Here is a 12,550-nt window from a genome sequence, read left to right as displayed (position 1 = left end):
TTTAATCATCAATTTGTCAATTGTCAATGTTCCTGCAAGATATTTCCATTAACTGAGGTTCATAAATCGAGATTTGTAATAAGGAAAGGGATACGTTGTGTTCCAGAGGGCACGCTTAATAAAATGAGGCAATTTGTAAATTGAGAGTTCAAAAATCGAGGGATGATTGTTTTTTGTTTCAATGAAGATATAATTACATTGACATATTTTTCTCTCTCTCCTCTCACCCACTACACGCTCCGACAAAGGAACTGCCCCCCCCCACACACACACACCAAGGGTCTGGATCCACCCCTGTACATAGGTCCCCTCACTATGCCACGTTGCACTCTAAGCTACCCCACATATCAAAGAGATGAACGACTGAGCAGCCAAGATGTAGAACATGTCGTAGCACATGGATCTTTGATAGAGACAGATGTAGTGTCTGCACATTTTGCTGGAGGTTCTTGCTTGTTTTGGTTTTGCATGAAAGTCTAAGCCATAATTTCATGGTTTGTTAGTGAATTTTAATTATTCATCATGTGGTGGATGATTATGCCTCAGATAAACTGATGCCTCAGATAAACCCACCCATGTAACACAATTTGCAATATTACATTTATGCAGTGATCATGTATTTTTGCTAGACCCTAACAGATTTGAAAAAAAAAAAAACCTGCTCAAACAAAAAAGTGTACCTCGAGCACATCTTCAACTGAGTGGTCCACGTCAAGCTCTTCCTGTGTCACGGCTTCGTGGCAAATGCTTGAAGGTCCAGGGGCTTGCATTTCAGGTGTACTTTGCTGTGGGTACTCTTGGACAACCTACACACGAGCAAGATAAAATTACATTTATAAGTTACATCTATGCAGCGATCAGGTATTTTTATTAGACCTTGGATTTGAAAGACCCTGCTCAAACAAAAGGTGTACCTCAAACAGATCTTCAAGTGAGTGGTCCAAGTGAAGCTCTCCCTCTGTCACGGCTTCGTGGCAAATGCTTGAAGGTCCAGGGGCTTGCATCTCGGATTCACTTTGCTGTGGGTTACCCTGCATGACCTACATACAACGACAAGTAGAATAAAATTACATTTATGCAGCCCATAATGTATTTTTATTACACGTTTCAAACGGATCTGAATAACGCTGCTCAAACAAAAAGTGTACCTCAAGCAGATCTTCAACTGAGTGGTCCAAGTGAAGCTTTTCCTCTGTAACGGCTTCGTAGGAAATGCTTGAAGGCCCAGGGGCTTGCATGTCGGATGCACTTTTCTGCAGGTACCCTTGCATGGCCTACACACAAGCACAAGTAGGATAAAATTGAGAAAATGCACAGACAGGCATGTTGACACAAAAAAGAAAGAAATAGTGTAAAGTGTCCATCGCCTGAATATGTATACTTTCTTGACCTGGTGCTGGAATGCTAGGGCATGCATCAGGCTTCAGGACAGCTCGACTGTATCAACCATAAAAGGAGGATTGATGAAAATGAGTTGAGCATACGAGGTCGTGTTTGCGGTACGTGTAGGGTTTCGCATTCACTTCCTCAAGCCACTGAACCCATTTCGAATATTGTTCCGTATGTTGTCGGGGAAGCCTGTAGGGTGACAAAATTTCATTAACATTACAACAGAAACAATAGAAGTAGTGCCCTTATTTCCTTATGTAATGGTTGCATAATACACCTTAAAATATGTCGGAAAAGGCAAGTGCATGTATCCCCGTGACAACAGGAACAGAGCCTTCCCGTGTAAAGCCGCGATACTGCAGCTTCTACTTGGCATATGCGCAGAGTGAAAATGTCTGGGTCAAACAATATAACTAGCTGGGATAAGGTGGGTGGCAGCTCTGGGGGCAGGGGTGTTCAATGGCATGTGCCCTATCTGCCCTATCTAGGCAATGTTCTGTCAGTACAAAATTTATTGAGTTTAAATTTAAAGTCCAGGTAAATATTACAAAAATAAGTGAATATTTGCATACGCTGGTACTCTGATGTACGTAGATGGTTTCAGAGGCTCCATTCGGATACAACTGGAATGCAATTTCTTTTTCTGATTCAACATTACCACTTTTTAGATATGGTTATTGGAATTGATGGAATAACTCAAGTGGAGATGTTTATTTTCCCTATATGTTGGTTTTCAGTAACTGCGACTTATTTTTAAACCCTCACGTGTACACCATGCTAATTAAGGTACGATCTCTCTGGGTTGTTTCCTGCTTCAGAACAACGTCAGTTTACCTCGATTTCTCTTGGAATCCTAGTTACATATTAGGTTCTTTCACTTGTACTTCATATTCTTCGAACAGCATAGCGATCTGTGCGCCTGATGGGTGAAATTTACTATGCAACAGTGCGCACATTTAATGTTGTAGCACGCTGTACCTTCCGTTATAACACGCGAGAACATTCGATCATCACGTGCACGCGTGTAGCTGTCGGCCGTTTGCAGCACAAGAAAACGAAGAAGAAAAATTCGGTAGCATGTGGATGCGCGCGTATATACAAACACTACACCCGATTTCAGATGATCCCTTTTTCCGATTATTTTGATTCTGTAGCAGAAAGATAGTGTAGCAGAAAGATAGCTCGCTTGTACTTTCGGGTGTGCTTTTGCGACCATATTCAAGTATCGGTCACCTATAGGCTATAGCTATCATCGGTTTGTAATCCTGCGGAATCTCTGCGTCGATTTGAGAGAGCGAAAGTCCGCACATTAGGCCACGCAATTTCTCAAAATATATGGGTTGAAACGTAATTTCATTTACACGTTGTTGATTATTCTCTATAGTGTTTCATTGCTTTAGTTTCAGTTCCTTCATGTTTAATTATGATTTTTTCTTCTTTTTTTTTCGCGAAGGATATATGCGAAGCGCCTTGTTTTCGTCGCACACAAAGCTTACAAACAGATCAAACTAAAGTGACATTGCTTGGATATTACGGTCTAGCTAAAGGCAACAAATAAGACATTTCACTTTCACGATAAAATTTGGTGTCTGAAAAAAAAAAAGAAGAGCGAAAGGAAAAGAAAGGAAAAACAGTACGGAATGGTTCGGAAGGAGAAAATACTATATCGTTACAACGAAGTTGTACAACCAAGGAAACACGAACTCAGTTCACTCAAAAACATATTGGAAGAATTTGACGCAGATGAAAGTTGGTTACTTACTTGTGGAAAGATATTCCTGATCCCTTGTCCCTGTAGTGCTTGCAGCTCTCTACGATGCACTTATTGGGCATGTTGACGTTGCTGACTTCCAAAACTGAACGTGGAAGCTTTCCGATTTCGGCTTCTTTTAAAGGCATCGCTAACCAGGAAATCATTGAAAGCGTGGATAAACTCACTAATTAAAGTCGCCTTGACGCGCTTTATGGCTTGACCGGACTGACGGCGCCGGAATAGAAACCGAAACCTAAGTGGACTCTAGTTACAAAGTTGTGTGGGAGGCTGGCTTGAAAGACTACATCGGAAACAGAAAATGCAAGATATGGCTCAGTCTTCTTTTAATGGATTTATTAGCACATTTTACAAGTATTTGTTTGGCGTACACAGTGAAAAACGTCAAACATGAACCAAACACATCGTTCAGATTTCTTCCGTCAAAACTAGCGGACTCCTCCATTTCTGGCCGGGCAACCCGGGGACGCCTGATGGCGGCATCCTTCGTTTGACGGTAGTTCTGGGTGAGCTCCGGTGACCTGGAGAAGGGTGATCCCACAATCGTCGTGGTCAAAGTAATAAACTAACTCCAACAACTCAAGCCGGGAATTCAGGGTTCGCGTTTTTCTCGCTCATCACATTTTTTTTGTAAATTGACTTTCATAATTCTCACGACAAGTGGAACATTCTAAACACGATAACATAATAAATTGTTAATAAATAAAATTAGCACCGATATGATTTAATCAAGTGTCGAGCCACACTACAAAACAGAACAGACAATTGCTATACATTGAAGAGATGGACGGATTTTGTACTCGTTACCATAGGTCATTGGAGGACCCGATAAAAAGCTGCTTCGAAAAGGAGGAGCCTCGAAACGGCTCAATTACCGCTGCATTTCAATACGTTCTAGACATGGTCGTATTCGGAGATATGGTGCAAATTACGGAATTCAAGATGCGAGAACTTGTATGCCGAATCTACAATAGTTATAAAAATATTTGCACGTCAACATCGGAAGAACCACTGGGGTTGATGGTGGAGTCTTTGAGGTTTGCTAACGAATAATTGAAATACACTAGACCAAACGTAATTGCAATCATTGCAATGGGCATTGCATTAATCAGTAAAGCAATCAGATCAAATTATCATATACAAGTAGCCTATATCGCACGATTCATTAGGGATTTGTTGAAGTTTCACCCAACGGTTGAAATGGAAAGTACATAAAAAGCCTTATCACGTGATATATTCCACCCTAGAGCCTCTACACATTTATTTTATTCTACCAGTCAATGATGTCGAATGAAAAAAAGTTCAATATTGTCGTGCAAGGTCTGATGTATCATCACTTATTGAAACTCAACAAACATATCAATTGCGGTGGACCACCGGACGATTTTCACCTAATACTCTCTTGTACGCCATTCAAGAATCTTCATACAAAGAAACATCAATAAGAGACTGTGCAAGTTCATCGCAACAAAGTGCAAGTTGTTGAAGCAATACAAACACGGCGACAACATATCAGCCGCGTTACTCAACGCTGGATTGAAGCGCCCAATAATCAGAATAAACTACTTGATGTCTTCGGAATTCATCAGTCAAGACAACAAACAGAAACTTCAGAGTTTGAAATAAAACTGTAATTTATCGAAATAAACAAGTTTATAACTGAAATAATAAATGTATTTATTGTCATCATTGTAAGGTATTCTACACATCGCAACGAAAACAGCTCATGATTAGATTGGAGATTGCTAAGGAGACGTTTATTCCACACTATGTACAAGGATCTTCGCATGGAATCAGCGCTGGTAATCAAAGAAATTTTACACGACCAAACTCTATACAACACCGACGCCCGATGGAAAGAATTGTAGAAGAATCGCTAATAGAAATTTAGAGGCATGTTACATCCATCTTTGTTTACAAAGAGGATCACTAATATTTTGTTGGAGCTTATTTTATGAATTAAATTGCACAGTGTATATATTTTCTCAGACGATTGGACAGTTGACAATACTATATTGAAAGGAATCTATTATCAAATGACACGCAGGCGAAGTCTAGAATTCTAATCATCATAACATGCGGCACACAGTTCCAATAATATTTTGGGAGAATTGAATTACACAACCGTCATCACAAATGTTTAACCAATGAAAATGAGCACTATGCACAAGATACGTAATTATAATAAGTAAATACTCCTTTTGCAAACTTAACCAAAGAAGCACACATAAACGTAGCTCCAATTCACTGAATGTACACGAGGTTTTCATTAGCCATACTGGAAAACTGTGAGTCTATTCATTATGTCACGGCATATGAGCCACTATAAATGGGAAGGGCATGCTTTAATTTCAGAAGATGTGAGCTCATAATGAAACAAAACGCAAACTCCAAAACCAAAGGTTCTTCTTTAAATTTTCGAAGTCAAAACTGTACACTCTTTCTTACAATTTTTAATATGTAGATTAAAAAGCTGTCATATAGTCACACATTATATACAAGATATTTGTTTGTATATTAATTGCTAAAATTTATCAGATCACATTCCGGAACAGTGGTGACTATCAGTAAGTGTTTAATTAAAATTTGAACTGCTGCCGCAATTTACGAACTGAGTTGTAGAAAGTGTATGACGGATGACCATGTCTTCGAGTTTTAAGTAAATTTAGTTCGAAAAACTTTTACTATCCGCTTCATGGAGAATTCACATTACGTTATAGAGTATATAAAAAAATGTCAATACACTCGATTAAATTCTTTGTCATCGTGAAAGAGTTCTTAAAACCTTCGCGTATCAAAGTGAGCCAGCTCAAGCTGTGAAATTACACTTTCTAAGACTCAGTTTGTAAATTGCGGCAGCAATTCAAATTTTAATTAAACACTTACTGATAGTCACCACTATTCTGGAATGTGATCTGATAAATTTTAGCAATTAATATACAAACAAATATATTGTATACAATGTGTGACTATGTCGACAGCTTTTTAATCTATATATTAAAATTGTAAGAAAGAGTGTACAGTTTTGACTTCGAAAATTTAAACAAGAACCTTTGGTGTTGGAGTTTGCGTTTTGTTTCATTATGAGCTCAAATCTTCTAAAATTAAAGTATGTCCTTCCCATTTGTAGTGCCTCATATGCCGCGACATAATGAATAGACTCATAGTTTTTCAGTATGGCTAATGAAAAACCTCCTGTACATTCTGTGAATTGGAGCTACGTTTATGTGTGCTGCTTTGGTTAAGTTTGCAAAAGGAATATTTACTTATTATAATTACGTACCTTATGCATAGTGCTCATTTTCATTGGTTAAACATTTCTGATGACGGTTGTGTGATTCGGTTCCCCCAAAATCTTATTGGAACTGTGTGCCGCATGTTATGATGATTAGAATTGTACACTCTGCCTGCGTGTCATTTGATAATAGATTCCTTTCAATATAGTATTGTCTGTCCAATCGTCTGAGAAAATACATACACTGTGCAATTTAATTCATAAAATAAGCTTCCGCAAAATATTAGTGATCCTCTTTGTAAACAAAGATTGATGTAATATGCCTCTAAATTTCTATTAGCGATTCTTCTACAATTCTTTCCTTCGGGTGTCGGTGTTGTATATAGTTTGCTCGTGCAAAATCTCTTTGATTACCAGCGCTGATTCCATGCGAAAATCCTTGTACATAGTGTGGAATAAACGTCTCCTTAGCAATCTTCAATCTAATCATGAGCTGTTTTCGTTGCGATGTGTAGAATACCTTACAATGATGACAAAGAATACATTTATTATTTCAGTTATAAACTTGTTTATTTCGATAAATTACAGTTTTATTCCAAACTCTGAAGTTTCTGTTTGTTGTCTTGACTGATGAATTCCGAAGATATCAAGTAGTTTATTCTGATTATTGGGCGCTTGAATCCAGCGTTGATTAACGCGGGTGATATGTTGCCGCCGTGTGTGTATTGCTTCAACAACTTGCACTTTGTTGCGATGAACTTGCACAGTCTCTTATTGATGTTTCCTTTCTTTGTATGAAGATTCTTAAATAGCGTACAAGAGAGTATTTCCAGAGAAGGTGGACCACGTCCGGTGGTCCACCGCAATTGATATGTTTGTTGAGTTCAATAAGTGATGACACATCAGACCTTGCACGACAATATTGAACTTCTGTTCATTCGACATTATTGACTGGCAGAATAAAATAAATGTGTAGAGGCTCTAGGGTGGAATATATCACGTGATAAGATTTTTTATGTGGTTTCCATTTCAACCGTCAGGTGTAATTTCAATAAATCCCTAATGAATCGTGCGATATAGACTGCTTGGTATGTGATAATTTGATCTGATTGCTTTACTGATTAATGCAATGCCCATTGCAATGATTACAATTACGTTTGGTCTAGTGTATTTCAATTATTCGTTAGCAAACCTCAAAGACTCCACCATCAACCCCAGTGGTTCTTCCGATGTTGACGTGCAAATATTTTTATAACTATTGTAGATTCGGCATACAAGTTCTAGCAACTTGAATTCCATAATTTGCACCATATCTCCGAATACGATTGAAATGCAGCGATAATTGAATCGTTTCGAGGCTCCTCCTTTTCGAAGCAGCTTTTTATCAGGTCCTCCCATGACCTATGGTAATGAGTACAAAATCCCTCCATCTCTTCAATGTATAGCAATTGTATGTTCTGTTTTGTAGTGTGCCTCGACACTCGATTAAATCATATCGGTGCTAATTTTATTTATTGAAAATTTATTATGTTATCGTGTTTAGAATGTTCCACCTGTCCTGAGAATTATCAAAGTCAGTTTACAAAAAAGAGGTGATGAGCGAGAAAAACGCGAATCCTCAATTCCCGGCTTGAGTTGTTGGAGTTAGTTTATGACTTTGACCACGACGATTGTGGAGTCCCCTTTCTCCCTGCGGGGCGTAACCTTGGCGAAAGTGCATGGGAGATCAGCTTCCCTCTCTCACTCGTTTTTTTTTTTTTCTAGTGGGCTCTGAATGAAAAAGATGGGCTCCTGTGATGTATCGCCCTGCTTGCATAGAAAGTGTTTCCCTAAATTAATTACTGCTTTGAGTTTGCTTCAGATGATTGCTCGACTGATATTAATAAAAATATTCTACTAGTTGGGAAAGTATTTTTAAGTTGTGTGCGTTGATTTTCGCTGTAGCAAACACATTAATTTGCATTTCAGATGGGTTGTTTGCGGCTCCTGCGTGTAGAAATTACTATTGCAAAGTTATCATAAAACGATGTAATTAAATTCGATTCTCGTTTTCGAATGAGTATTGTTCCTATCATTGAATAAATCTGACTTTCTCTTTTTGCTTCAGATATTAACTCGATTGATATATTGTGAGTTGAGAATAATGTATGCATAATCGTTGTGTCAGATCTGAAATATATTAAAATGCATCGTTTCTCGTTTTGGTGGAGTATTGTTTGCGCCGATAATATTTCTCATTGGCTTAGATAATGTTTCTCTAAAACCAGTTTGCACTGACATAAAAGTCTATTCTTAGATTTTTCGGGTGCTATTGTTTGTTGATAGAATTCTTATTGTGTTCTTGAGAGTCGAATAATTCCAATGTCTATTTGCGATCAATAAAAAATTTCGTCTCTGTACACCGGTCCTAAGAATATTTCCTTCTGGAGGAAAGAATGTGAAAAAGAGAGAGGGTTTCCCCACCCCATAGATTGACAACAGATTCTTTGCTTTTGGGGTGTATAGAGGGAGAGAGTGACCCCACAGGTCTCGAGTCTGGTTGTACTGTGTAAAGTATAGCTGTGCTGCGTGTTTGGATACCTATGTCAAGGTAATGTTTATAGTGCCCGAGTACGATGAAAATTCTATATTGTTAGGCCGCAAGGCTGATTTTATGATAGTTCAAAAGATATATTATTTCCATTTCAATTTGTAATGTTTGATAGTTTGTTTCGCTATTATTTTCCTGTGTGTTGTTTACATGTTGGCAGATGCATCGTTCAAAGCGTTTCTCTGCTATTCATCCGTGCATGTTTTTCGTTTTAATAGATTGTTTTTTCAATTATTTTCTTTTGTGTACCTTTTGTTTATGTGATGGGTTTTGGTTCTCTATTAGCTGATGATTGTATTTCTTATTATTTCATTGTATGTACCTATTGTTTACGTGTGGATGGTGTGCTGTTCAGTGTGTTTCTCTGCTATTCATCCGTGCATGTTTCTCGTTTTGTTGGATTGTTTTTCAATTATTTCCTTTTGTGTACCTCTTGATTGCTGTGGTGCATTTGTTTGGTTCTCTATTAGCTGTTGATTGTATTTCTCATTATTTCATTGCATGTACCTATTGTTTACGTGTGGATGGTGTGCCGTTCAAAATGTTTCTCTGCTGTTCATCCGTGGATGTTTATCGTTTTGATAGATTGTTTTTCAATTGTTTCCTGCATGTGTCTGTTGTTTACACGTTGGCAGATGCACCGTTGAGAGTGTTTCTCCGCTATTCATCCGTGCATGTTTCTCGTTTTGATAGATTGTTTTTCAATTATTAATCCTTTGTGTACCTCTTGTTTACGTGATGGGTTTTGGTTCTCTATTAGCTGTTGATCGTTTTGTTTCTCATTATTTTCGTATGTCTATGCTGCTTACTTAATAAGAAAATGATTAATTGTGTAATATTGGAATAATCAACTTATCTTCCCTACTGTGCTCGAAAATGTTTATAACTGTCACAAAACAGGTGTACGCCTCCCGTCTTCAACAAATCAGGGCAGATATTATTAGAGCTGGTTGTTGGCTTGGAGCGTGCTATGCGGTGAAGTTCATTTTTTAATATATTTTCTGTGTTGGATTCATAAAACAAAGTAAGGTTTGTAGTGTCTCTTAGAATGAAAATTGTATGGGGTTTGACTAGATTAAGTGACGAGGATGATTTTATGATAGTTGAAATGATAGATTATTGTCCTCCTCTGTTGGTTCGATTAAGAATATCTTCTTTGGTTCAGTGTAGTGTTATAGATTTTATTTCCTCTTTTGTTTGTCTCATTCGTGTCCCATGGTCTTCGAGGTTCTCTGCTGTCCACAATTAACTACATCTATCGGCACTTGTAATTAAAGCTCCATTATGGTGGTCATGTATAATAATGTTAGACTTTTTATAATAAAACTTTTAATTTTGATTGTAATCATATTGATTAAAAATATCTTCTTTGATTAAATGTGTCATAATGAAATATTAGCTGTTATGCATGAAGTTACGTACATCTGTCAGAACTCTGTAATTAAAACTCCGCTAGAGTGCTCACGTATAATAATGTGAGACTTTTTATAATAAAACTTTTCAATTTTGATTGTAATCGTATTGATTAAAAATATCTTCTGTAATTAAAATGTGCTACTCCTTCTGCTTAATTGAAAATTTGTGTGATCATCACTAATAAAAAATTTGATACCCCTTCAATGCTATTGCATCAGATTTTTGGCTAAGTTTTTCTCCTTCACACAGAGTCATAACATAATTCCTGACACTAATGACTTTAATAAATATATTTTCACTTGTACTTTTGTGTATGGCTATCCGTTGCATGTAAACTGCCTACTGCACACCTGTTGTAGCGGGAAAAAAATTGCGATTGAAGTCGACACAGATTGAAAAATGATAAAAGAAGTCGGCCCAGGATGAAAAATGTGAGAGGGTAAGCGCGCACGCAGCCCTCCCCCGCCGATAAGCGCACGGACAACCATCCGTACTCGTGCCGCGGGGGGAAAAACTACGCGAATGACGGTGTCGCTGCCGTGGTGGCCATGTCGTAGTTTTGTCATTGTCGTAGTTTCTCAACCCCTAGATACTACTGGATCCCTCATGAATTTTGAAAATAGTATAGACTCTGCGAAGAATTCTGATATTTGCATGACTGACTGATTGATTGGTAAAAGGGAAAGAAAAGGCAATATTTGCGTGAAATATGTCTTACCTGGTACATTTCAGTGATTACTCGTGCTAACAAGCTAGGCTTGTGCTATAGGCCTTATCTCCTACACAGTGGTTAGAACATTAAAAAATTGAATTTTGTGCTTCGTTCAATTTTTTAACCACTCACAAAATAAACGTGCTTAGAATGGCAATTCTTATCGCGTTAAACGATAGAAAAATTCTATAGGAAATGGAAACAACCAACAATATTTTGCCAACGTCGAGCCGTAGCTCCTACACAATTCTTTGACAACTGACATATATTTTTAGCCGCGATGACTCGCAAATACTTCAGATCGAAGCTACGCACCAGGTGTCATATGTGCCATAACAAGTATAAAGGATTTTCGCCTATAGTGATAAAAAATTCTACCTGGCGGCGAACTCGCAGGAGGATTATGGGACTTTCGGGAATTATCTTCTGGGAACTTTTGCCGCAACTTAGGAAGGCGTTGGACAATTTTTAATTGAGGAAAATTTATTTTTGCAATTGCAGTTTGAAACTTGCCAAGCGAACCTCACTTTTTTCACGAAATTATTAAATCCTCCACGGATAACCACATACCCAACAAAAACTACGCACAGTATTGCAACAGAATTAGTCGGAAATGTTAGTAAAAATTCCGCTTTAGCCCCGCCTGCTTGATAGTCGCAAAGAAGAGCGCACGGAAGGTGCGGGGAGAGGAGGAAGTGTTCCCGCCTCTTGTCTTACCTTTCTTTCCCCCGCTTAGACCTTGATGCTGATAAGGACCATCTTATCACCAAGAAAACAAAAGAACCGTTTTATCACAAAGAAGGCAAAGCAAATGCAGGCGGGGACACTTCCTCCTCTAGATGTACATTTCGCGCGCACTTCTTTGCGAAAATCAAGCAGACGGGGCTAAGACTTAATTTTTACTTTTTTCGGCTATTTCTGTTGCGAAACTTTGCATAGTTTAGATTGGGTCTGCAGTTATCCGAGGAGTACTTCTGCAAAGAAAGTGAGGTCCGCTGTGCAATTTTCAAGGTTCAATTGAAAAAATTAATTTCCCGCAATTAAAAATTGCCCAAAGCCTTCCTCAATGATGGCAAAAGTTCCCAGAAGGTAATTGACGAAAGTCCCACAATCCTGCGACGAGTACGTCGCCAGTTAGAATTTTTTATCACTTTAGGTGAAACACCCTGTATAGCACATATCAACGTCGGTAATAAAAAAACAATGTAACAGAAATACAATAGAATTGTAGGTGATTGCAGAAACAAGGACGGAGGGCAAAGAACCAGCTTGAGCAATGCTATCAGTTGACGTTGCATGGCAGGTCAGGCAAACTTCTACCATGTCATGATTTCGCGTTCCAGCTAAGTGAGTGGAAACATCCGCGGTAGGGAACAGCGGAATGAGAATGAACATGCACATAATTTCTCTAAAATCGCTGGAAAGTTAAGAATAAGA

The 12,550-nt window shown here is 38.2% G+C and overlaps 1 protein-coding gene across 1 annotated transcript in view; it reads right to left on the bottom strand.

Moving 5' to 3' along the window:
• The window catches only part of LOC135385482 (neprilysin-1-like), a 191,083-nt gene that overhangs the window by 144,653 nt on the left and 33,880 nt on the right, over window positions 1-12,550 (bottom strand). The gene's annotated exons all lie outside the window — the stretch shown is intronic.

Source organism: Ornithodoros turicata, chromosome 2 (assembly GCF_037126465.1).
Source record: "Ornithodoros turicata isolate Travis chromosome 2, ASM3712646v1, whole genome shotgun sequence".
Classification (NCBI taxonomy): domain Eukaryota; kingdom Metazoa; phylum Arthropoda; class Arachnida; order Ixodida; family Argasidae; genus Ornithodoros; species Ornithodoros turicata.
This window is presented reverse-complemented; position numbering and strand designations above follow the sequence as displayed.